Source organism: Pezoporus occidentalis, unplaced genomic scaffold, assembly GCF_034315485.1.
Source record: "Pezoporus occidentalis ecotype Australia unplaced genomic scaffold, CSIRO_AGI_Poc_V1 ctg137, whole genome shotgun sequence".
NCBI lineage: Eukaryota > Metazoa > Chordata > Aves > Psittaciformes > Psittacidae > Pezoporus > Pezoporus occidentalis.
This window is the reverse complement of record NW_026913177.1, coordinates 1,019,720-1,044,547: the sequence shown is the minus strand read 5'-3', so window position 1 is coordinate 1,044,547 and position 24,828 is coordinate 1,019,720. Positions and strand designations below refer to the sequence as shown.

General features: G+C 45.0%; 1 long non-coding RNA gene across 1 annotated transcript in view; it reads right to left on the bottom strand.

Annotated features, from left to right (window-relative positions):
- The window catches only part of LOC134158915 (uncharacterized), a 32,516-nt gene extending 8,226 nt beyond the window's left edge, over nt 1-24,290 (bottom strand). The window contains exon 1 of the long non-coding RNA XR_009962951.1: nt 24,070-24,290. This is a non-coding gene — a long non-coding RNA (uncharacterized LOC134158915). The remainder of the gene's footprint in view (nt 1-24,069) is intronic.
- Nucleotides 24,291-24,828: the final 538 nt, after the last annotated feature.

Below are 24,828 nucleotides of genomic sequence, written 5' to 3'. Positions count from 1 at the left end.
GCAACTCTGAAGCAGGATATGATTTCCTTGCTGTGCAGGTAGTTTAATATTAGAGATGTAATGAAATCACAAGCCATTTGGAGTTTGTCAGATGCAAATGGACATTTTAGCACTTTGACACATATGATTACATGGGAGTACTTAAGAGCATGTTTTAAGTTTCACTTAAGTTTAAGAGCATGTGTTTGGACAATTACTGCAGAGCAGCTGATATATGGTAGTTAATCAACTTAAGGTAACTCATTCTTGGTTCAATATACTTCATAAAATATTCACTGCAGCTCCTACAAAAAAAATCTGCAATTGATCTACACTCCAGGAGAAAAATATAGAGGCACACAGTCTATTCTTACCTAGAGAGCAAAGGAATAGAAGCCTGCATTAGAAATTATGGGATATTAGAAAAAAAAAACCCAAGCTGTACATATTTATATCAAAGCAGTAGAAGTCACTTCTGGAAAGTGAGGGTGGACAGCTCCATCATTTCAGACTTAGTCTTCTGCACTAAAGTAGCTCCCCAGTCTCTTGAAAAACCCTCCTGGGATACCCAACTTCATTTTGTAGTCTTAGACATCCTCATAAACACTAAAATAATGTCTGCCTGAAGAAGCAGCTCTGATGGATGGAAACTCTCCTTTGTTTGAGCCAATGGTCTGGAAAACCTAAGGCTAAATTTAATTTCAATGGCAGTTGTCATGTCCTTACAGTTAAACCAGCAACAAATGCCAGTTTCACACACTTCCCTCTTTTCATAGGCTGCTTTTTAAGCCCCCCAAGCCCTACAAGCCCTTCCTATTCTCTTCCTTCATGGCTGAGCCTCCAGCCTTTTTCAGATAATCTCAACAAAACAGTTCCACGTTCACTACACATAAATCTGTGCAACTCTGCAAGTTGATCATGCGGGGACAACATAAAATAAATGGAATTGAATACTAAGTTGACACAGAGGAGATGCCTGTCCTTGAATATATTATTCATTTCCATATTTAATTCATTATGTTTCTCCTCCGCCCTCCCCCCTTTTTTATTTCTTCCCCCCTTCAATTTATACGGAGCTGCAACACATTTTCCAGCCTGCTGTGCTGGAATGCTGCAGTGTCAAGGGACTTTGCAGTTAAATGTAAGACCTTGTTGTCATATTGTACACTGGGCCTTCATCCTCAGGAAATCAACAGCTCCAAGTTAGATAACAACTGGTAAATCATCGTCTTTGCTGAGCATTTGCAAAGGCAGATGGGGGGAAGGAAGGAGGTTTCTTTAGAGCAGGAAAAGAAAGAAATATCTCTCCTAAGGGATTAAGAACTTCTCTGAACACCCACTTTTGAAGTCTCCTCCTAAATCTTTGTCTTTCCTGATACTGACATTTCTTGTCCTGCTTTTTGAGTTGGAAGAAGATATCTGTCTGGGGATCACAGCAGGGTGTGAAAGACAGAGGAGATGTGAATCAGGAGGAGGAAAAGATGCCTTTTTGGGGGGTAGAGCTGGAAAGGGATTGGGAGGAAATGGGTCCAGATCCAGAAGCCAGTTTCATTTTGTATTCAGCAATGATCATTCATTATTCAATAAGGGTTAATCTTGTCTGGAAAGCCCATGGGAGGAAGCATACACTGGTTGGTTGCAGGGACCGGATAAGATGACTTAATACAACATGTTTTCTTTTCTAGCTCTGATTCCCCTGATTTTGTAATACACCAACCTTGAATCAGCCAGTGAAATTTACCTTCCCTATTCTCTAACTCTTCTCTAAATTTACCCTTGGACATCTGGAATAACCCAGAATTTTACATCTTTCCCCAACAAACAGAGAAAGTTGATGGCTTCTCCCCCCTGCCTAGGAGTCAGTGCTGTGCTCCTCTCACCTCTGCTTCAGCCCCGAGCTCAAACCAGCTGAGGTTTCAATTGAGCACTAGTAACTCTCTTATCTTGTTTTTTTTTTTTTTATCTGCATATGAAGTCATACAGTCCTATGGTGGCATTTTGATGCATTTAGAAGATAAAAACAAAATACTTAATCCTAGCCAGATGAAACGAAGAAGGAAATAACCCAACAACCCTGAGTTCCTCCACACTCCTGCTTTGTAATTTTTTCTTCTGAAGCCAGCTGTTTGACAGATGGCTTTAAAAGTGAAGTTGTGTTCACTTCTTTTAGATAGGCTGAGGGGTTTCATTGTTTGTTCTCTTTTCTGTTGGAAAACTGTCTTCATGTTCGCAACTTCACTGTACAGCAAAAACCCCACTCCAGCAACATAGGTTGTACTCCGGATATAGCGGTCTGGATCTGGAAGCAAGTTAGTAAGGGGAGGAGAGGCAAGTATGAACAGAGTTTTTTCAATGTATTTCCTGCTCTTGAAATGTCCACAGGTTTAGGAGAGTGGGAGCTCAGTGAGAGCAAAGATTTCTTTCAGCTTAAAAAATTATGGTATCCCCTGAGATCAGAGAGTTTTTTCTTCTTCAGTCTCTCTGATTTTTATTTTTTTTTTTCCCCAGTAGAGAGAATTGCTAAATCTCCAAACATTTTTGAAACCAGTATACTCTAGTTAGATCATTTGCAGTACTTTATTTCAATAGTTCCAGCATGTTCTGCTTTGATCTTAAGACTTAATCACACCAGGGTCCCAGATGTTGTCAGTCTCTGTTCTCTGCCCCTTCCATTACTTCTGTAAACTTGGTCAGATTACTTGCCCTCTTCATAGCCTCCTATCACTCCTACATGTCCTCCTAACAGCCCCATTTTTTGCAGTAACTCCAAATAACCATTTTTCTCCACAGCTTCCCTTGCCCACCTCCTCATCAACAGATCCCTACAATTTTGATTGAAGGAACAATTAACCCTAACCATTCATAATACTACCAACAGCTGCCTGCTCTTTCATGCTCTTGGAGACTGCCCTGCTTCCCACCTCAGTGTATGTGGCTCAACCTGACAAGATCACAAGCTACTCAAGGCAGGAATATCAGATTCACATATATGCTCAACACACCATGAAGGTGCAAGATGTTGGCCCCAGGGGTAAGGATCTGTTAGATTCATATTTCTACATACCACAGTAAGGGTGAACCACTGCTTGGGTAACAGTAAAACAAGGGGACTGAGAAGAAAGAAGGATTATGCAGTTTAGCTCTTGCGATAAGGAGAGAAGGTGACCATATTATTGGTTTTGGTATCTCTCTTCATTCAACCTGCATTCAGTCCTGGGCTAGCACCTTTCTGAATCCAGTGCATCTTCTCCCCCTTTCTAATCTTTTCAGGGAAAGGGCTGGCTATTATTTTGTGCTTGCATGTCACCTGTGCTACCCAAAAAGTAGCTCTGGGCCAGTAAATGTCAGTGTAGTACTAGCATTCATCATGGAAATGGGAGGGACAAAGAAGAGGAGAGAGAACAAAAACAGCACAGGTAACATGAGTCTGTGGCATGAAGAATGGACAAGAGTGGAGAATAATGGCAAGGGATGATGGAAAATTCTCTCAGCACAGCCTGAATGGGTCTATTTACAGTGTCTGTCACACAGGGACAGCAAAAAGAGCTTTTTCAAATACATGGCAGATAAAACTAACACCAGAGGCAATGTAGGCCCACTGATGAACGGGATGGGTGCCCTGGTGACAGAAGATACAGAGATGGCAGAGTTACTGAATGCCTTCTTTGTCTCTGTCTACTCTGCTGCAGGCAGTCCTGAAGAGCCCTGTACCCCTGAGACCTTAGATGAAGTCAGGTCAACGGAGCGGTTTGCCTTAGTCGATGAGGAATGGGTTAGAGACCAGTTGAGCAATCTGGACATCCATAAATCCAGATGGGATGCACCCGTGGGTGCTGAGGGAACTGGTGGAAGTCATTGCTAGACCACTCTCCATCATCTTTACCAAGTCTTGGGTAACGGGAGAGGTGCCTGAGGACTGGAGGAAAGCAAATGTCACTCCAGTCTTCAAAAAGGGCAAGAAGGAGGACCCGGGTAACTATAGACCGGTCAGCCTCACCTCCATCCCTGGGAAAGTGATGGAACACCTTATCCTTGGTGCCATCTTAAGGCATATCAAGGATAAGAGGGTTATGAGGGGCAGTCAACATGGCTTCACCAAGGGGAAATCATGCTTGACCAATCTCTTAGCCTTTTATGAGGAAATACCACGGTGGATGGATGATGGCAGAGCGGTGGATGTGGTCTACCTTGACTTCAGCAAAGCATTTGACACAGTTTCCCACAGCATCCTCACAGCTAAATTGAGGAAGTGTGGTCTGGATGATCAGGTAGTGAGGTGGACTGTGAACTGGCTGAAGGAGAGAAGCCAGAGTTGTAGTCTATGGGGCGGAGTCTAGTTGGAGGCCTGTAACTAGTGGAGTGCCTCAAGGGTCAGTACTGGGACCAGTATTATTTAATATATTCATCAACGATTTAGATGAGGGAATTGAGTGTACTATCAGCAAGTTTGCTGATGACACTAAGCTGGGAGGAGTGGCTGACACGCCACAAGGCTGTGCTGCCATCCAGAGAGACCTGGACAGGCTGGAGAGTTGGGCAGGGAATAACTGGATGAAATATAACAAGGGAAAGTGTAGAGTCCTGCATCTGGGCAGGAACAACCCCAGGTTCCAGTATAGGTTGGGAAACGACCTGTTAGAGAGCAGTGTAGGGGAGAGGGACCTGGGGGTCCTAGTGGACGACAGGATGACCATGAGCCAATACTGTGCCCTTGTGGCTAAGAAGGCCAATGGCATCCTGGGGTGTATTAGAAGGGGGGTGGTTAGTAGGTCGAGAGAGGTCCTCCTTCCCCTCTACTCTGCCCTGGTGAGACCCCATCTGGAATATTGTGTCCAGTTCTGGGCCCCTCAGTTCAAGAAGGACAGGGACCTGCTGGAGAGAGTCCAGCGCAGGGCAACTAAGATGATTAAGGGAGTGGAGCATCTCCCTTATGAGGAAAGACTGAGGGAGCTGGGTCTCTATAGTTTAGAGAAGAGGAGACTGAGGGGTGACCTTATTAGTGTATATAAATATATAAAGGGGGAGTGTCACGAGGATGGAGCCAGGCTCTACTCAGTGGCAAACAGTGATAGGACAAGGGGTAATGGGTGCAAACTGGAACACAAGAGGTTCCACTTAAACTTGAGAAGGAACTTCTTCTCAGTGAGGGTGATGGAACACTGGAACAGGCTGCCCAGGGAGGTTGTGGAGTCTCCTTCCCTGGAGACATTCAAAACTCGCCTGGACACATTCCTGTGTAACATTATCTAGGTGTTCCTGCTCCGGCAGGGGGATTGGACTAGATGATCTTTTGAGGTCCCTTCCAATCTCTAGCATACTGTGATACTGTGTGGTAAGTGTTGCTGTATGACCAGTCAACAGCAATCACTATCTTCCAAGGAAAGATGACACCTGGGATGATGGAATAATATAGATCTGACACCTCTTGGGCTTTTGCTGCTCAGAGGGCCTTTCACATTGCTAGATGTGTCTTTTTTATTGACCACAGGAATCAAGAAGACACTGAAGTGAGCCACTTCACACCCACACATGTTCATTACATTTCCACACTCTGTTTCCAAAAATCATATCTATGTGGGAACATACTACAAATCACTTCAAGAATATTATAGGACAGGGAAAGAGTTATGACACAAAACCTGTTTCTAGATGGTATATATCACACTTTTAAACTCATCCTCAGTACTAATAAACAATGCGTTTTTTTGCTTTCATGGTCTTCTAGAGCAAACACCAAGCAAAACAGATCAGTGAATCTTGTTTAATTGACCCATGTACAGTTCACTGGCTGAAAGTCTATCTCAAAGCAATACAAATGTTACATGGGATAAGCTGTGCTTAAGAGCTTTGTGAAAGAAGCATATTTTGCAGGAAGTACTTGAAAGATGAGATAGGGGTTGTTTAGCATGCAGGAGATTTGCTCCAAAACCCAGTGAAACTGGTGGAATGACTTTGGTTGATGCCAATGATCTTTGGATCAGAACCAGAGCAGGGAAGAACTACTGCTGGGCATAGAGGGCAACATAAAAGACAGCACAAAAAAGACAGTTCAAATTAAAAATTATACACAGTGGGAGAAGTCTTAGCCATACTGCAAATTGTTAAAAGATACTGTTTTGGACATATTGCTCAAACAGTCTGCAGCAGTAAAAGGTCCCAGATCCAGACCTTCTCTGGCACCATAGTTTGCCCCCTGCTACTACAAGTCCTAGCACATGTTCCTAAACCAGGAGGTAAGAAACCATGCCTCAGAAGAAGAATAATCATCTCCTGTGCCTATGAGGTGGTAATATCTCTGCTGAGACAGCCAGTGTGTGCCAGCTGCTGTGTTTTTCATCTGTCCTGCTACACTGACATACTTATTTAACAGACCACTGCCATCAGATGCCAACAGCTGTAGTTCATTGGCCTACGGTTGCTTCTTGATGAAGTGCTTTTCAGATCAGAATATGCCAATCCATCAAACCCAAGACTTTTGATGGGGGGAAAGAGTTCAACCAACTGCCTCCAGTTTTAAATTCCACTTTTGTTTTTAAAATTAAACCACTGGTAATAAAAGAGTAAAACACAAAGAAGAAGTCAGTATTGAAATCAAATGTTTTAGCTGATGTTAGAGGAAAAGGATTCAGAACTTGGGTTTTCATTTTGCAAAATTCTTCAGAATTCTGGCTGTTGGCCCATGTTTTAAACCCAGGTTTGGTTAAAAAGAAATAAAAAAAATCCTGAAAATGTTCACAGGATAGGAAAGCTGTTTCCTGCCAGCTCTATATTGGCTTACAGTTCTGACGCATGCAAGCTGGATCTGAATTAGCAGATTAGGCCTAGATCCAAAGAAGGACCTAGGCGCTTAAAGTGGGACTGAGGTATGCAAGTCCCAGACAAAGGTCCTCAGTCCCTGGAAACCAAAGAGTTTCAAAATTAATAATTCTGCTATGAAGCATGCCCCAAACCACCTCCACTTTGATAGGCAGTTCCATGCCCACCTCCCCTCTTCAGCTCCAGCCAGACCTTCCCAGGTTCCCCTGGATTGTGCCCACCAACACCAGGGCCCTTCAAACACACAACAGCAACTCCACTTTCTTTCAAAACACAAATAGAGGAAGAGGTGGTACCACCTTATCATACAATAGCTCAGTGCTTGTAGCACACACCCAAGCAGAACTGGTTTTCCTCTCCTGCTTGCCTGAGAGGACTCAGCCCTGTGCCACAGAGGGTGCACAGTCTGGAGCCCTCCCTCCTCTTCTCCCAGCACTTCAGTCGCATTTAAAAATTATGTTCTTGGACCTAGTTTCCTCTGCCAAGTTTTGCTTAAATACCTGATCTCGTTATTTTCAATGTGTGAATATATAAAGTACTGTCAGAGAGAAAACAGACACAAAAGCCATATGCTTTCTCTTTATGAGAGGTTTTTTGATTTAAGACATCCCTTTGCCCTCAGCATCCCCTTTTGCCTGTCTCAAGCATCTCCACAATCAGTATTTGCTTTTCCATTTTCTATCTCCCCACGTTTTCTAAGAGGGGGCTCAGACCCCTGGTTCAGTGCTTCAGGGTGAGTGAGGCTCTTTGAGTCTCAACCCTTGCACCCTATGAGAGACACAGGGTCAATACAGCTCTCTATCACTTTTGCTAGCTGGCAACCCTGGGAAGAGTATACAGCCTGCTGCCAAGCCTTGGAGTTGTGCAGCCCCACTGTGCTGTTATGCCTGCCTGTGAATATATTGAGCAGGGAATTGGGCTTCCTTGTTTACATCTCATCTTTTTATTTTCCCCACCCCCTCCTTTATTTTCCTCTTTCTTAATAAAGAATGTTTTTAAAAACAAGTGCCTGTATTTGAGCTGCTGCGAACTCTAGTTTCCTTGGAGAAATGTTTGTGCTCTTTAACGTAAAGAATTTCTGAAACATATAGGAAAGGAATTTCATAAACTGCTCGTTGAAAAACATTCCATACATTCCCCTCTCATCCAGAGACACCCGTGTGTGGTCTCCGACAAGGTCAGGTTTGGGGCTACGTAACAGGGACAAAGATTCCAGCACTTGGAAAACAACAGATACCGCAGACCATGGAATTGGGGGTAAAAGGGACCTCATGACTCCCATTCCTGGAGGCTGGGAGACCACCAGAAAGGCAACAGACAGTAAACACTGTGCGTTATCCCAGGGAGGAAAATCCCAGCGAGAACCTCCTGCATATCTGTCGAAAGAGTGACATCAGGCTCTGCAGTACTAAGAAACAGAGAAGGGGGAAAGGGAAGAAAACAAAGAAAAGAGGAAAACAGGGGTTCCCACTCACTGTTTCACCCAAGAAAGGTGAAGACATTGAGGGATGTCCTTTAGAGGCATACTGGATACCTATTGCAAATGGTAGGCAGCCATAGAGGGAGATGATTACAGATGGATATTGGGGTGGGAGCACCCTATTTTTAGATTGCCTCCTCCCTTCTTTGAAATCAGGGAGGCACATTTGCCAGCCCTGCCATCCTTTAGCGCACTCTGAAGCTCTAGGAATGAGCACACTGCATATCTTCAGTTTATGCTGTTTGCAGAAACCATAATGGTTATTTCCAAACCAAGTACTCTGAAACATGCCAAAGGCACCATTCCTAATCCACTACGATGTCCATGACTCACAGCAGGTCTTAAAACAAAATTATCCAAAGTGAGGAAAAAAAAAAAGTATCAGGGAAATAGTCTCTTGGAGAAAGCCCTTCTCTAGTACCTGATGAAATGTCACAAGACGTGTTTTATTACACAATTTTCCAATAAAGTCTGCATGCTAGAATTGATTTCTGAGTTTAGATCAGCTGGAAACATGTCAACTCACAGGAGATGTTCTGAGAAGATCATATATATAAATAAGCCTGAACTGGAAATCTGCTTTTGGTGGAAAACAGAAAGCAAGTCCACACTGGGACCATCATTTATGTTGCCTTCCTTATCTTGTGTCACTATGCGCTTTAGTATGGACTATATCTGACCAATGGCACTGTGAAGTGTAAATGTTTCAATCTTGTGAGGTATCGCTAGTTTCTTAGAACTCACTAAGGACCATACCAACTGCAGGGTTCACTCAATACGATCAGGATGCAAACTTTTTCACCTGATCCTTGCATCACTCATGTAATTAAGCAACTCCTTCACCCTCAGCAGTCATTGGTACATTAGAAAGACTTGAACCTAGGCTATGTGTTCTTGCTTGGACTTAGCTCCATCCATGAGCGGGGAAAAAACAAATAAGTTTTGTCTGGAGATATCAGATCCTTAGTCACCTTTATGAAAGTATCACATTGCAATAAACTGACCAGAGACAATAGCCTGTCTAGAATTCTGTAGCAAACCACAATGAATGAAAAGATGACTGACAACAAATACACACTCATAATATTATAGTTGCTGAACCCTTTAAACCTGGGATCCTAAGTCAGAAGAAAAATGCAAGGAATAATTAGAAATATCTAATTTCATCTTGTGCATCATCTTGAACGGCTGAAATGGCTGGTGTGAATAAAGCTGCTAGCAAAGCACAACAGATTGCCTTCATTACTGCTGCTGAAGGTTGCCTCTGCTCTCCTATTTGTTCTCTCACAGCTCTTTATAAATTCAATTCAGCTATTAACAATATCCATTAGCTTCTCCAGAAGATTATCTCAGCTTTAGTGACTGGAATGCAGGGATTAGAAAAAACAACCATTCGGTTTTGGTTTTAGTAAAAGTATATGTTGATTTAAACTGATGGCTTTTAACATCTGTTGTGCAAGTGTTCGTGGTAATAACCCTCAAAGATTGCTGGAGAAAGAGATCATTTAGGGGGTAATAAACATCAGTGATTTCATTAATAAAATATTCTAGCATAGACATTGCAAACGGGAAACAACAAGGCTTCCACCTGCTTAATAATTGCATTGCTGAGGCTAAAACTCTGGCTGCTGTTGGCAGGGCAGGAAATGCCCTGATACTCCTCTCCCCAACAGCAGGCATGACCACGTGAAGGCACATGCTGCACCCAGGATGCATCAGGAAGCTTCTGATAATCATCATATGAGGCACTGATTTCAAAATGCCTTACCAATAAAGGGTTGTCCTTAGTTCCTGACATTGCTGTAACTCAGCTGACAACACTTTCTTGGAGCACTGTTTGCCTGTTAGCTGGAAAACAGTCACATGGATTGAGCAGAGAATATAAGAAGCCATTCTGCCAGCTGATGGGTCACCTAAGTAGTTCCAAAGAACTGCAGCTCCTGGCAGAAGAGCTGAAAACTTCCTGCAGTGATCTTTTTGTCTTCCTCCACAGGGAGAGGTTTTGGATGCGATTTTCAGCCAAAACCAAATTTCTTCTGGAAGTCTTTTTATCAATCATTTGTGTGAATGTGGAAGGGGAACCCTGAGAGACAAGGTTTTCAAACAACTAAAACTGTGAAACCTTCAAAGACAGAATTATAATAGGGTGAGGGAGGGAAGTTATTTCCTAGATGGGGTGATCTTGCAGGCCTTCAGAGAGCCAGACAGAGCAAATGGCCAGGAAATGCCCCCAGCCATCCAGAGCACATTCTGGTACCTGTTCCCACCAGATCTCCTTTCCCTGAACACTATTAGCCACTAAAGATTGGGGCATGAGGGAGTAGTCTATACATTTGGATCCCAACACATCATGGAACCTTAGGCACAACCAAAAACAGCCAGTAAGTTATCTCACTCTTCTCCCCTCTATTTGCTGTTCAGCAAAAACAAAAGTGCTGACTAGCATGCTCCTGTCCCACCTGAGATACTTGTCCTATCTCAAGTCAACCAAGGGAGAAATCAGTCCCTTTTTTTGTACCTTACTCTCTCCTCAAGGAGGAGGAATGGAGCTCTAAGGTGCCTTTCTCCAGCCTTGGCACTGACACAGAGGTCATCCCTGCACACCAGAATCCACATGTCAGAAATACATTTGCTCTTTAACCCACAACTGCAGATAGAAGGGGAGCAGATCAATGAGGCAAAATGGTGAAAAAGCAGTTAGTTACAAAGGGAGATGCACAAAAAAATCCCTTTGCTCTTCCACAGGGACTGGCTAAACCCCTTTGATCCAATCATGGCTCTGATGAAAAGGATGCCTCAGCTGTCCCCAAGCACACAACACTGCTGATGCTGATGGACTGAGATACCCAGGGACCCAGGCCACAAGAGAGAAGGAGCCTCAGCAAACAGCAGTTGAGGAAGACATACAGTTTTGCTGCTTCTTTTATCTCTTCTTAACAGCCTAATTGGAGTGTAATGAATTTAGGGTTGGTGCTCGCTGCCAGACTCACTTCTTTGATGTGTTTTTGGCCTCTGCACTACAAAAATGCAATGGTAACCAAACCCAAGATATTACACCTCCATAAAGTGTCTCTGGGTTTACCATAAGAATCTGCTGTTTGTGCCAAGTGGCCAAAGCCACTAACAGGCCCCTGCTTGCCAAGATGTTTGGGTAATGAATAAGAAGCAGAGTGAGATGCCACTGTGAATCAGATCAAGGAACGTGTACTAATGGCAAGAGGTGAATCCCAGGCTGTAATGTGGAACAGAATAGCACTGTGGTAGTGCTTCTCTGGGGCTGCAGCCAGCAGAAGCTGATGATGATGTCTGAAATACTGCAGTGAGTGAGGAGGACCTGGGGAGATAGAGTACCGGCAGAGTGGGGGCACACTGACACAGCACCATGAGCTGGTCATGCTCTGCCTGGGGAAAATTCTGTCTGGGGACAGGTGAGCAGTTAACAGAGAGTTTGTGGGTCAGGGTTAAAGGGAAAACAGCTATGGGAGACATTACTATGGGGATCTGCTACATGAAGCACTCTATAGACAGATGGGAAAAACCTCACATTCACAGGCCCTTGTTCTCATGGGTGACTTCAACCACCCTGACATCTGTTGGAAGGACAGTACGGCCCGGCACAAGCAATCCAGGAGGTTCCTCGATTGTGTGGAAGACAACTTTCTTCTTGTCGTGGTTTAAACCCAGTCAGGTAATTCGTTCGCTCACTTCCCCCCCTTTCTTGCCCTCCCCCTGCTCCCGGAGGGACAGAGAGGAGAATCAAAAAGAATGAAACTCCCACGGGTTGATATAAGAACAGTTTAGTAACTAAGGTATAACACAAATCACTACTGCTACCACCAATAATAATAATGATAAAGGAAATAACAAGGGAAGAGAATACAACACCTCAGCACCAGCTGACCGATAATTCGCCCCCCTCAGCCCAACCAAGCACCGACCGATACCTCCTCCAACCCTGCAGTCTCCCAGCCCTTCCGGCTAACTCCCAGTTACATCCTGGGCATGACGTGCTGTGATATGGAATACCTCTTTGGTCAGTTTGGGTCAGGTGTCCTGTCTCTGCTTCCTCCTGGCTTCCCCTCCTCCCTGGCAGAGCATGAGGCTCACAAAGTCCTTGGCCAAACCAAAACATCGCTATCAGCCCTGTTCCCAGGCTGAAAGTCAAAACACTGCACTGCACCAGCTACCAAGAAGGAGAAACATGACTGCTACTGCTGAACCCAGGACACTTCTGCAAGTAATAGAGGAGCCGACAAGGAGAGGTGCCATGCTTGACCTTGTGCTCACCAACAGGGAAGGGCTCCTTGGAAATGTGACTCTCCAGGGCAGCCTTGGTTGCAGCGATCACAAAATAGTCAAATTTGAGATCCTCAGGACAGTGAGAAGAGCGTGAAGCAAGCTCACTGCCCAGGACTTCAAAAGAGCAGACTTCGGCCTCTTCAGGAACCTGCTTAGTAAGGTTCCATGGGATATAGCCCTAGAGGGCAGGGGGGGCAAGGCTCTTGGTTGATATTCAAGGATCACCTGCTACAAGCTCAGGAGTGTTGCATCCCAACTAGAAGGAAGTGCAGCAGGAGGGCCATGAGACCTCCTTGGATGGATAAGATGCTGCTGAGGAAAATTCAAATGAAAAAAGAGGCTTATAAAAGGTGGAAGCAAGGACAGGTGGCATGGGAAGAGTACAGGGATGTTGTCCGGGAAGATAGGGACCAGGTTAGGAAAGCTAAGGCCCAGTTAGAATTAAACTTGGCTAGGGACGTTAAGGATAACATGAAGGGATTCTACAGGTACATAGCAAATAAAAAACAGACAAGGGAGAATGTATGCCCCCTCAGGAAGCTCTTGGGAGAACTGGCTACACAGGATTTGGAGAAGGCTGAGGTTCTGAATGACTTCTTTGCCTTGGTCTTCACTGGCAAAGGCTCTGACCAAACCACCCAAGTCTTGGAAGGCAGATGCAGGGACTGTGAGAATGAAGACCTTGGGCCCACTGTAGGAGAGGAACTGGTTCAAGACCATCTTAAAAACCTGAACATGCACAAGTCCATGGGACCTGATGAAATCCATCCGCAGGTCCTGAGTGAGCTGGCGAATGAAGTTGCGAAACCACTGGCCATCATATTTGAGAAATCATGGCAGTCAGGTGAAGTTCCCGATGACTGGAAAAAGGGAAATATAACCCCCATTTTCAAGAAGGGGAAAATGGATGACCCAGGGAATTACAGACCAGTCAGTCTCACCTCTGTGCCTGGCAAAATCTTGGAGCAGATTCTCCTGGATGGCATGCTAAGGCACATGAAAATCAACAAGGTGCTTGGTGACAGCCAGCATGGCTTCACTAAAGGGAAATCCTGCCTGACCAATTTGGTGGCCTTCTATGATGAGGCTACAGAACTGATGGACAGGGGTAGAGCAGTTGATGTCATCTACCTGGACTTGTGCAAAGAGTTTGACACTGTCCCTCATGACATCCTTGTCTCTAAATTGGAGAGACATCAATTTGATGGATGGACCACTCAGTGGATAAAGAACTGTCTGGATGGCCGCATGCAAAGAGTTGTGGTCAATGGCTCAACATCTGGCTGGAGACCAGTAACGAGTGGTGTCTCTCGGGAATCAGTGTTGGGACCAGTCGTGTTCAACATCTTTGTTGGTGACATGAACAGTGGGATTGAGTGCGCCCTCAGCAAGGTTGCTGATGACACCAAGCTGTGTGGTTCGGTTGATACGCTGGAGGGAAGAAATGCCATCCAGAGGGACCTTGACAAGCTTGTGAGGTGGGCTGATGCCAACCTCATGAAGTTTAACCATGCCAAGTGCAAGGTCCTGCAGCTGGGTCGGAGCAATCCCAGGCATAGCTACAGGTTGGGCAGAGAAGAGATTCAGAGCAGCCCTGTGGAGGAGGACTTGGGGGTGTTGGTGGATGAGAAAATGAACATGAGCCAGCAGTGTGCGCTTGCAGCCCAGAAAGCCAACTGTATCCTGGGATGCATCAAAAGGAGAGGAGGTGATCCTGCCCCTCTACTCTGCTCTCGTCAGACCTCACTTGGAGTATTGTGTGCAGTTCTGGTGTCCTCAACATAAAAAGAGCATGGAACTGTTGGAACAAGCCCAGAGGAGGGCCATGAGGATGATCAGGGGACTGGAGCACCTCCCATATGAAGATAGGCTGAGAAAGTTGGGGCTGTTCAGCCTGGAGAAGAGAAGGCTGCGTGGAGACCTCATAGCAGCCTTCCAGTATCTGAAGGGGGCCTATGAGGATGCTGGGGAGGGACTGTTCATTAGGGACTGCAGTGATAGGACAAGGGGTAATAGGTTAAAACTTAAACAGGGGAAGTTTAGATTGGATATAAGGAGGAAGTTCTTTCCTGTTAGGGTGGTGAGGCACTGGAATGCGTTGCCCATGGAAGTTGTGAATGCTCCATCCCTGGCAGTGTTCAAGACCAGGTTGGACAAATCCTTGGATGACATGTTTTAGTGTGAGGTGTCCCTGCCCATGGCATGGGGGTTGGAACTAGATGATCTTAAGGTCCTTTCCAACCCTAACTGTTCTATGATTCTATGCTGCCAGCCACCAGGTCATTCCTGTGCCTAACAGTCTTTTCCCCACCTTTGCTCCTATCTTAGCTCTTTGCAAACAAAATCATGTTTCCCACATGAGCCTACCATGCCTCTCTTGGTTCTCAGCAGGGCACTCCTACTGGCAAGTATTAGCCACTATATGATATGTGAGTCTCCAGCACACAAACTGCACTGGTTTGAACAGTGGATGCTCAAGAAGCTATTACCACCCACTGCCTGGCGTACCCCCATCCTGGGGTCATCATCCTGCCAGGGTGGAAGGCAGTCAAGAAGGTACGCATGCACAAGTGGCCTGCGAGGCTCTAAAAGGCCTTCTTGGGGGACAACCCACCCTGCAGACTTGAAAGGGGTCTCTATGACCTCACTCCTAGGTCTGTAACAACCTGCTCTTGGGCACACCTGAAAATCCTGGTGATGCTTGCCAATCAAAATATCCAAGAGTCCCACATACAGCCTGCTTTTAGAGACAAACACGAAAATTATGGAAAGTTTGGTTCAGAAAAGGCTGAAAAGTACAGATGTTTACCTGTTTATTTTCGAACACCAACTAAACAAGTTTATGTTAATTGAACTAATGCATCTACCCCAAAAAATTGCAGCCCAAAGAAAAATCCAACTGCTTATCTATTTCTTTGTCTGCAGTGATCTTGCTCACAATAAAAAATTGTGTGTCTCCTTGGAAAAATCCTGGCCATTGACAGTTCATGTACTTGCACAATATCCAGGGCTAAATTCCCACCCTATTTAAATCAATATAGCTACATCCATTTTAGGGAAGCTACCCCAAATTGACAGATGCTGGGAACCCAGCCCTGAATCTGCCTCTTACTAAAACAGTTCTTAGCCCACAACTGTATGTTTGAGACATAGGCGGCTGATAAGATACACTTCTAGTTAGGCACAGCTCTCCTTCCGTGATGATTCATGGTTAAGAGCAGTTAACTGATGCAGCTGATCTGGACACAAGCCTGCCCTCTGTAAGAAAAGCACTTTCTGGAACAGGTGTACACATGCAGCTTTGCTTGCTCCTTACTCATGTGGGAGTTGAGGGAGAAAGCAGGGAGGCTATAACTGAGCCTCTCTGGGCTCTGGATGCCTTAGATATCCACACCAGCACTAGCATTTAGTAGGCCAGTAATAAACTACTGTCTCATGGGATTAGCAAAGCAGGCAGCCCCTGTGACCAAGAAACGTGCCTGAGTTGCAGTGCCTTCAGGGTGCAGATGCTCTGGGGCTTCCCCTGCCTTGCCAATTTGGGCTGTATATTTGGACGGAGCTTCCATGATCAGAAAGCATTCTCATCCTGTGGGTGAAATATGGCTGTGTCAAAGCAAAATGGAAATAGAGCGCTGCCTGAATGTTAGCCCTCTGGTTCCCTTGAATCCCACAGGAAACAGTGCCTCATTCACTGCACCCAGGGACCATTGCTTTGCCAGTGCCACGAGCACACCAGACCATACACGTGCATGCAGACATATGCAGCTGAAGGGCTGGAACAGCTCTTTCTACTGAACATCTGGACTTACACAAATAAACTACTCAACACTCACATCCAGAATTACAGAGTCTTTCATATCTTATCTCTCAAAAACCACTTATCAGCCCACGGCTTTCAGACTGCAGTCTCTCCCGTCTGCCAAAGTGGAACCCAGCCATGTAAAAACATGAATAACAGCAGCCCTTCTCTCCCACGCTGATGGCTGCAGCCCCTCTGATGGGGGTTTGAACTTCGGGGGCAGCAGGAATAGCTCCATCTACCTTGCTGCCATGGGCTTGTGGAGGAAATTTAATCACAGGGCAGTCCCTTGCTGGATAATGAATGCCTCCTTGCATCCCAAGCTGAGGAAGGCAACAAGCTAAATGTATGTGTTTATGCTCTGCATTAGACAATGAGGAAATATTTGTAAGCTAACACTGAGGCACATCACACAAGCTGCTGCAGCACTCAGAGGCTTCAGGCGTGCCCTGGAACCTCCGCGTCCTAGATGCTGTTCAAACATGGGCAAAAAAAACACATAAAAATGTTCATTTATGAGCACAAACATAATGGGAACTAGTCTGGATTTTTTGTTAAATAAAGGTTTCTTTCTAACAAAATATCAGCTTTGGATGTAGGTCTAGCAAATTTCTGGACAAAATTTCATTTGTAGGTTGACATTTTGCAACCCTTTTCCAGGAGGGGAAAGAATACCCTTTTTTGTCCTCTTTTTTCCTCTTCTCCTTTTACAGGAAAGAAAGGTGCAGAGGAAGAAATGCAGGAAAGGCTTTTCAGCTTGCAAGCCATGAAAATACTTTGAGTTTCAGATTCATTGGGCAACAAAACTTTCCCTTCCCATCCCCCAAGCTTTTCAAATCTTTCCATGATAATTCTGAAATGGAATGGAAATTTCTTCCTCTGAGTCGTAAGAGACAACATCACTAGACTTCATCATGGTCCTAAAAACATGCGTGCATGCTGTGGTGCAAGATAGCAGTCTGGATATCACAGTAACAAGAACCAAAGCTGACTAAGGGGGCTTTCAGCAAGCTAAGGGGGCTGGTGGCATGTCAGGCAAGAGGTGGACAGAGACAAGTCTGGGAGAAGGAAGGCAGTGATCTTACAGTGGAGGAAAACTTCACATAAAACAATATCATCGCTAGCTCCAGACTAGCTTAGCTAACATTGTATTTCTTGACTGCATGGACCGCGCATGGGTTGTACATGCTTTTGTTCAGTCCAAAAGAGGTCTGTTGCAAGAGCAACTGTCTCTGCTTTTGTTATGAAACCAAGGTTCAGACACAAATATCAGCTGACAGGTCTCGTTCCATGATGATACAACCCAGGGAATAAATGTGATCATCAATAATCACAACCCCGGGAATAAACCTGGAAACAATGGGAACAAGATCTCTAATAGCAGTGGCAGGAAGAGAGGGTACAGGTGCCTTCCCTTCTCCAAGCATCCCCCAAGTCCACATGCATTTAGGACCCCATCAGCCAGTCCTTCTCTTGCAAAAAAATCATGCTTTCAGATGCTGCTGCCAAACCTCAGAAATGTATATTGCTGTTCTGGCTATGTTCAGGAGGAAAGGGAAGGGAAAGCAGTGTGCAATTTTCAACAGTTTCTCCTCAGAGAGGGGCCCCTAATTTTCTGAAAGGGGCCATGGAGGAGGGGGGAGAAAAAGCAAGAGGCTCTGTCCCATTTTAATCCCTTTCCCCAGATCGGTTATACATGGGGAGTTCATGATGGAGTTCCCCCTTTGGGCTTTGAGCCTCAAAACATTTCATAAAATGCAGAGCTTTTCTGAAACCTTTTGATCACATCACTTTTGAGGCTGCTGTGTTTATATGCATAGCTGTGCATGCATGTAGATGTGCAAGGGAAAGATGGGCAGCAGAGACATCCTGTGCTCATGGCACTACAGGTAGGGTTTGTGGAACACCACCAGCAAGCAAAAAAATGCAAACAAACACCAAAAATAAGAAGAACAACAACAAAAAACCAACCCCAGAGACAAAAAAAAAAAAACAAACAGAATGAAATAACCATGAGACAAAGATCACTGGTGCTACTGTGAGAGCTCAGCAATATCAGCTGCAACATCAGCTGCAAATCTCTTCCACACTACTGTCAGGATGGAGCTACCTGGAAACTGAAGACAACTCTTTGCCCCATTTAAACCTAGTGGAAGGACTAGCAAGAGGTTTTTGTTCAATGGGCAGTTGCCCAGGTGACACAGAAACAACCCAAAATAAGCGCAATCACACAACCTGATGGGCTGTGTTAACCAAAGAGGTTTGGCATCAAGCAAGCACTACTGTGCATAGAGGTGATTTCCACAAGTCCACGAGAGACTGAAGAGTTTGGGGTTACGGAGCATCTCCCTACCATATGTTTTTCAGTTACAGTACTCCATAGCCTTGAAACCTAAAAGATATCATAAACCGCTACTGGATTTAAATCATTTAGGATCCTACAGCTCCAAGTTATTCAGCTGACCAAGAAGAACAGAAACCTCCTGTCAGGTTAATAGGAATGAAGTCTGTGAACCAAGATCCTCAAAGGCATTAGAACCTCTTTGAAATCAGTGGTGCTTAGACATTTTAATAAGCATCTTTAAGGTTCTGGACGGGAACATGGATTTTCCACACACACCTTCCCAAAAAAGGAAAAAGTTAAGTGTCGGGAAAGTTTACAAAGGTGACTGGGAGACTCTGTCCACACCTGGGAGTCTAAGCAGGGTGATCGGTGATTGGCAACTTTACTCCCTGCTGGTTATTAAATAAGAGAGCAACTGGTTTAATTAAAATTCACAGTAAATAGATTGACTTTCACCAGTGCAGTGCTTTGTATGGACACATTCAAAGGCATTTACTTCCATTTAGTTAAACTTCATAACTGACTCTTCTAAATGTTTCCACATGGTGGCTTGAATTTTTTTTTTTTTTTTTTAAGTAAATCAATTTTAAACCAATTTTCATTACATTGGTGGTTTTGCATGTCCACAAGGCCTGTGGGCCTCTTGGATTTGAATACTTGGCGTGAAATTCAGCCCAAAATGCCAAGTGCTGAAACCCGATGAAAACGAAACAGCTGCAATCTATAGGGGAAGCTGCCTGCCACTCAGCCCTGCCTGTGCTGCCGGCTGGGCTGAGAGCACCTTCCCTGGGGCACCAGTGCTGCTCGGGAAGGGGAGCTAGGCACAGCTGAAACCTGCCTCTGGACATTGCTGCTGCTCTGCCCCAAGCAGGTATGGAATTTGGCAGCAGCGAGCTCAAATCCTGGCTGGTGGAAATACCTTGAAGCATAGCCTGTGGGAAGATCAAAATCCTGATCAGGAGCCTCTTTAAAATGTGTCTTCAAAGCTAACTGGAAACCTGGCCCAGGGCTTCTTACAAACCTGGCCCAGGGCTTTCCTGCAATTCAGCCTGGGTTTGCAAACTTGGCTGGTGTTAGATTTATTGCACCTAGTTTGGGGCTTTGCTGTGAACATTTTGTGGAGATTCAGCTCTTGAAATTAAATGGGCTCTGTTGTTTAGAGTCTGGACCAGTGTCCCTAACATCCATAGACTCCACACCAATCTGTTTGTGTAGAAAGTAGCTGAGGGTCAGACGCTTTATTTTCAAGGGAGAGGCTGTTGCTGTGTATTATCAGTATATCATATAATTAAAATTAGATGTATGAATGGATGAGGACTACATTCCATACCAAAGGGCTTTGACTTACCAGAGCAACCTTTTAAATCGGTGAGAAGCCAGATTTGTTATGGTCCTGTTTCCCCACCATGGTGTCCATAATATGCAAAGCTCAGAAGTCTTGTAGAAGCACCCATTACTTGGGATGCGTCAAAGGAGATGCAGCAGCAGATTTAGAAGGACATTTGTTTTGAAAGATACAAACAGAGGTGAAGATTTTCTGCCTCCTGGTAGGTTTGGGGCAATGAAGAAAATCAACAATACTGTTGGTTCCCCATTATTACTGCTTTTAGTACCTCTAGGACTAGAAAAGAATGGGTTTATTTGCTGTTGAACTGCTATTCTTTCCCCCCAAAAAACCTCAGAAATGGTGACCATTCAGAGTAGAGCCAAGCTGGTTCTTGGCAAAGGTTCATTATGACTCTTATTACTGCAGGGAATGTGGTCATGTTGCTAAGACCTGACTCCCAGGCCATTGTTCTTGGCTACCCTGCCACCCCACCATCTAACCTTGGAAAGTCATGTCTCCCCTCCATGGCTGCACTTTCTTTGCCATCCTGCACCTCTTGGCTATTTAGGATGCCAGCTTTATGGTCCAAGGTTTGCCTCTTACTGTTCTGGCTACCACCATAATTATGAGGATTTGATACACGCTGTAAGTCAAGGGCTTGGAGAGCTGCTGAGCTTTCTGGAAATTCCTTGGTTCCTACAGCCTGCCATGCATGCATCCTTTTGCAAGTGGTACTGTGTTGCATGCACTTACGGGATCCTTTCTTGACTGAGCAGTGTAGCCCAAAGCATCAAGAGAGAGTCTGGGAAGACACTAGCATCATTTTTACTGGGCTACATCTTTGCTCTGCTAGAGGCAGGACTTCTGCAACAAAGTAGTGATACCTTTTTCTTCACTGTTTTGCACCAAGGATCCTTAACTTAGGAGCCACTACACGACTAAGAGAACAAGTCCTCCTTCTGCTTCAAAATGTCTCTGGGAGCCGTTCCTCAAGATGCCTTAAGGCAGCAGTATGCTCAGTAGCTGTGCTTATCTGGTATTACAGAAGTCCTAGCTAGGGACAAGGCCTCCCATACTGGGTACTGGGCATGCAAACACGAAGGGACAGTCCCTGCATGAAGACCTTTCAGTCTCAACAGAGCAGTGACACAAAAGGAAAGACATTAAACAGTATTATTGAGATAACCCTGAAGGGAACTGGTGGGGGTGGGATTAAAAGTCAGAGAGCACCAGTTAGCTGTCCTGCATGCTGGCGTATGCTGCCTTCACTCCTTTACGTGGCACTTCAATGCATGTATATCAACATACACATATATGTATAATGTATATATGTATGTGTATATACATTATATGTAAATATGTATAAAGACTAAGCACATAGACACGCATGCTATGTTGGCAAAGAGTAAATATGCGTGCACATGCATATCACCTCTGCAAGTGGCACATTGCGATTTTTTCTGGGCTACCTGTGAAGTGCTCACAGCCCCTCCAGGATCATCCCTCCTGATCTTACCCAGCAGGAGCTATGCACCATTCCAACTCCTCCAGGTTAAGCCAGCACAACAAGCTAGGATTTCTGAAGGTGCAGATGGAACAGGCAGATGATAGCACCGTGTCAGCTCCTTCTCAGAGCTTGGCTTCATGTATTTTATCAACAAATAACATGTCTTTACTACTGCCAGCCCTGCTGAACCACTGTAGCTGCAGACAAGCAAGCTGTGTTTGCTTCCCTTTCATTTGTCATCAACACACTGACCAGCCAAATTCTCATTCCAACATCTTACTTGCTGGTAGCAACACACACAAGCAAAAATGGAAAAATTGAATTTTGGCTGGCTGCGGAGATGTAGAAGCATAGGTTTGGATAGGTAAAATGAAAAAGCCACAATAAAAAAAAACACTGGGGGGAAAGATGCATTAAGAATGCAAGAGTTTAAACACAAAACCATAGGTTGGTTCAGGTTCTCAGATTCCCCTCTTTCTGCTCTTTGGGATGGTGTTATGTATAAGCGCTCTTCCTTCAGCACATGGCCAAGTCCAGTTTGACTGCAGCTCCAACAAATATATGGGACTTGCCAGTAGTTTTGAAGATTTTCACCCATCCCAGGTGCAGCTACAGATTGGGCAGAGAAGAGATTCAGAGCAGCCCTGCAGAGAAGGACCTGGGGGTGTTGGTTAATGAGAAAATGAACATGAGCCAGCAGTGTGCACTCACAGCCCAGAAAGCCAACTGTATCCTGGGCTGCATCAAAAGGAGCATGACCAGCAGGTCGAAGGGGGTGATCCTGCCCCTCTACTCTGCTCTCGTGAAACCTCACTTGGAGTATTGTGTGCAGTGCTGGTGTCCTCAACATAAAAAGGACATGGAACTGTTGGCGCAGGTCCAGAGGAGGGCCACGAGGATGATCAGGGGACTGGAGCACCTCCTGTATGAAGACAGGCTGAGGAAGTTGGGGCTGTTCAGCCTGGAGAAGAGAAGGCTGTGTGGAGACCTCATAGCAGCCTTCCAGTATCTGGGGGGTCCTCGAGGGATGCTGGGGAGGGACTGTTCATTAGGGACTGTGGTGACAGGACAAGGGGTAACGGGTTGAAACTTAAACAGGGGAAGTTTGGATTGGATGTAAGGAGGAAGTTCTTTACTGTTAGGGTGGTGAGGCACTGGAATGGGCTGCCCAGGGAAGTTGTGAATGCTCCATCCCTGGAAGTGTTCAAGGCCAGGTTGGACAGAGCCTTGGGTGAGATGTTTTAGTGTGAGGTGTCCTTGCCCGTGGCAGGGGGGTTGGAACTAGATCATCTTAAGGTCCTTTCCAGCCCTAACTGTTCTATGATTCTATGATTTGTTCTCAGATAGTGATTAACCTTTCCCACCCCTTTTACTCCTGCCAGCCCCCAAAAGCCACAAGGAGGGAGCTTACATCCACATCACATCCAGGACTGCCCTGAGGTTTGTTGTCACTTGAGAAGCAAAAGATATTCAGAGAGTAAAGGAAGCCACATTCACTCCCTCTCTGCAGCTACCTGCTCAGAGTTTGCTGCCTTCTGACTGCAGGAGAGGAGAAGAGGTGGGAGAGACATCAGGATGGTGACACTGGAGACATGACTGCAGCACAGAGCAATTAGGCAGCTTCACCCCTGCACCCAAACCACCCAGTGTGCCTCCACTCACTGGGGCTCAGATTTAGGTGACTACTGAGCTCCACCAAAAAGAGATCAAGAAACCCTCTGAAAGTGTTTTGCTTCCCAAGGGCTGAACTCAGGGGCGATTCCAGGCCTGGATCACACTCCTGCTATTTACAGGGTGCAGAGCTCAGGGCAGAGAAAATGCAGGCAACGACCCTAACAGACACCACAGACAAGAAGATCTCTGAAATACGTTAGTAGGCTGCTGAAAGGGAGAAACAGTTTGAAACATGAGCACAGAGATAAAAATCTATTCTAAGGTAAGGATAAACTAAATATGTCAAAGGCCTTTCAGCACAATCTGAGCACATGTGAAACCATCTAAATAGTAAACAGCACATTTACTACTAATAGCCTCCTAATTTATTTGTGGAGCCCCATCTCCTTGCAAATCTCCATCATCTGCTTCCACACGAATCATCCTGGCACTGAGGGGGTAATGTGGGAGCTTTGCTCTGCCCACACATTGCTACCTGTTTTAGGAGATAAGCACTAAATACCAGTGCCCTGCAAAACACAATAAGGCCCACGCTTCAAGATGGTTGACTGAAAAGATTGATTTCCCAACTCCAGGATGCTTCACAAGCTGTCTTTTAGCACCTCGAGCAGGGGAAGAAAAAGGAAATACAACCACAGAAGCCAACACAATCAACCCTAGGGCTGGGGAATCCCTCCTCACATATATGCACGTGCATACATATATATATATCCATGTTAGTCACTGCTATGGCAACTAAGTCAACAAAGATATACTTTTAAAGGCCCTGTGGTAAGGAGGGAAAATATTATGCTATATATATCATTGCCTATTGACGTCACAAAATAATTTGAAATAAACTAACCTTTAAGTCTCGATCACACTGATCCTTATTTCTTCTCTGTAAGCATGGAAATAACGTTCACGTCACAGTGAGCATCTGTTACCTTTCATGGAAAAAGTAACCCAAGAAAGCTGAGCTAGAAAGTTTTCTAAAACCCTCTCCCACATTCTCACTAAAGCAACACAAAAAAAAACCCCTCTCCTAAAACATATGGAGCACTTTACCCTGAGGGTCTTGTTTAGTCATTCCTCAAGCAAGGCCTATCCTGACATCAGAGGGAAATTGCCAATATTAGTAATTAGTGAAAATTAAGAACCTGAGGTCAGCTGTGACAATGAATTCAGCTGAGCATCTAAAGAATTTTCTGGAGAAAGGCAAGCTGACAGAGCTTAGTCTGGGCTGAAATGTAAAAATAAAACATTACATATAAAAGTGATTTTAGAAAGTTTGTTTGCACAGCCAAGAGTTTGTAGATCAGAGCATTCCTACTTCTTGTGCATGTGTATGTGATGCTGTGTACAGAAGGCCTTTGATATGACTGGCACTCTTTGCACTAATGTCACCAGTGCAATTATTTTCTGAAGAGCGCTAATAAATAAGCTGCTGCTATACATTTAAGAAATACGGGTAAATGGAGTTAAGAGGTAGAGGGGAAGGTAGGGAATTTAGGACCTTAGTTTGAAGTGGTTTGTTTCATAGAATCATAAAATGGTTTAGGTCAGAAAGGACCTTAAAATCATCTAGTTCCAACCCCACCATCCAATGGAAAGGACACCTTCC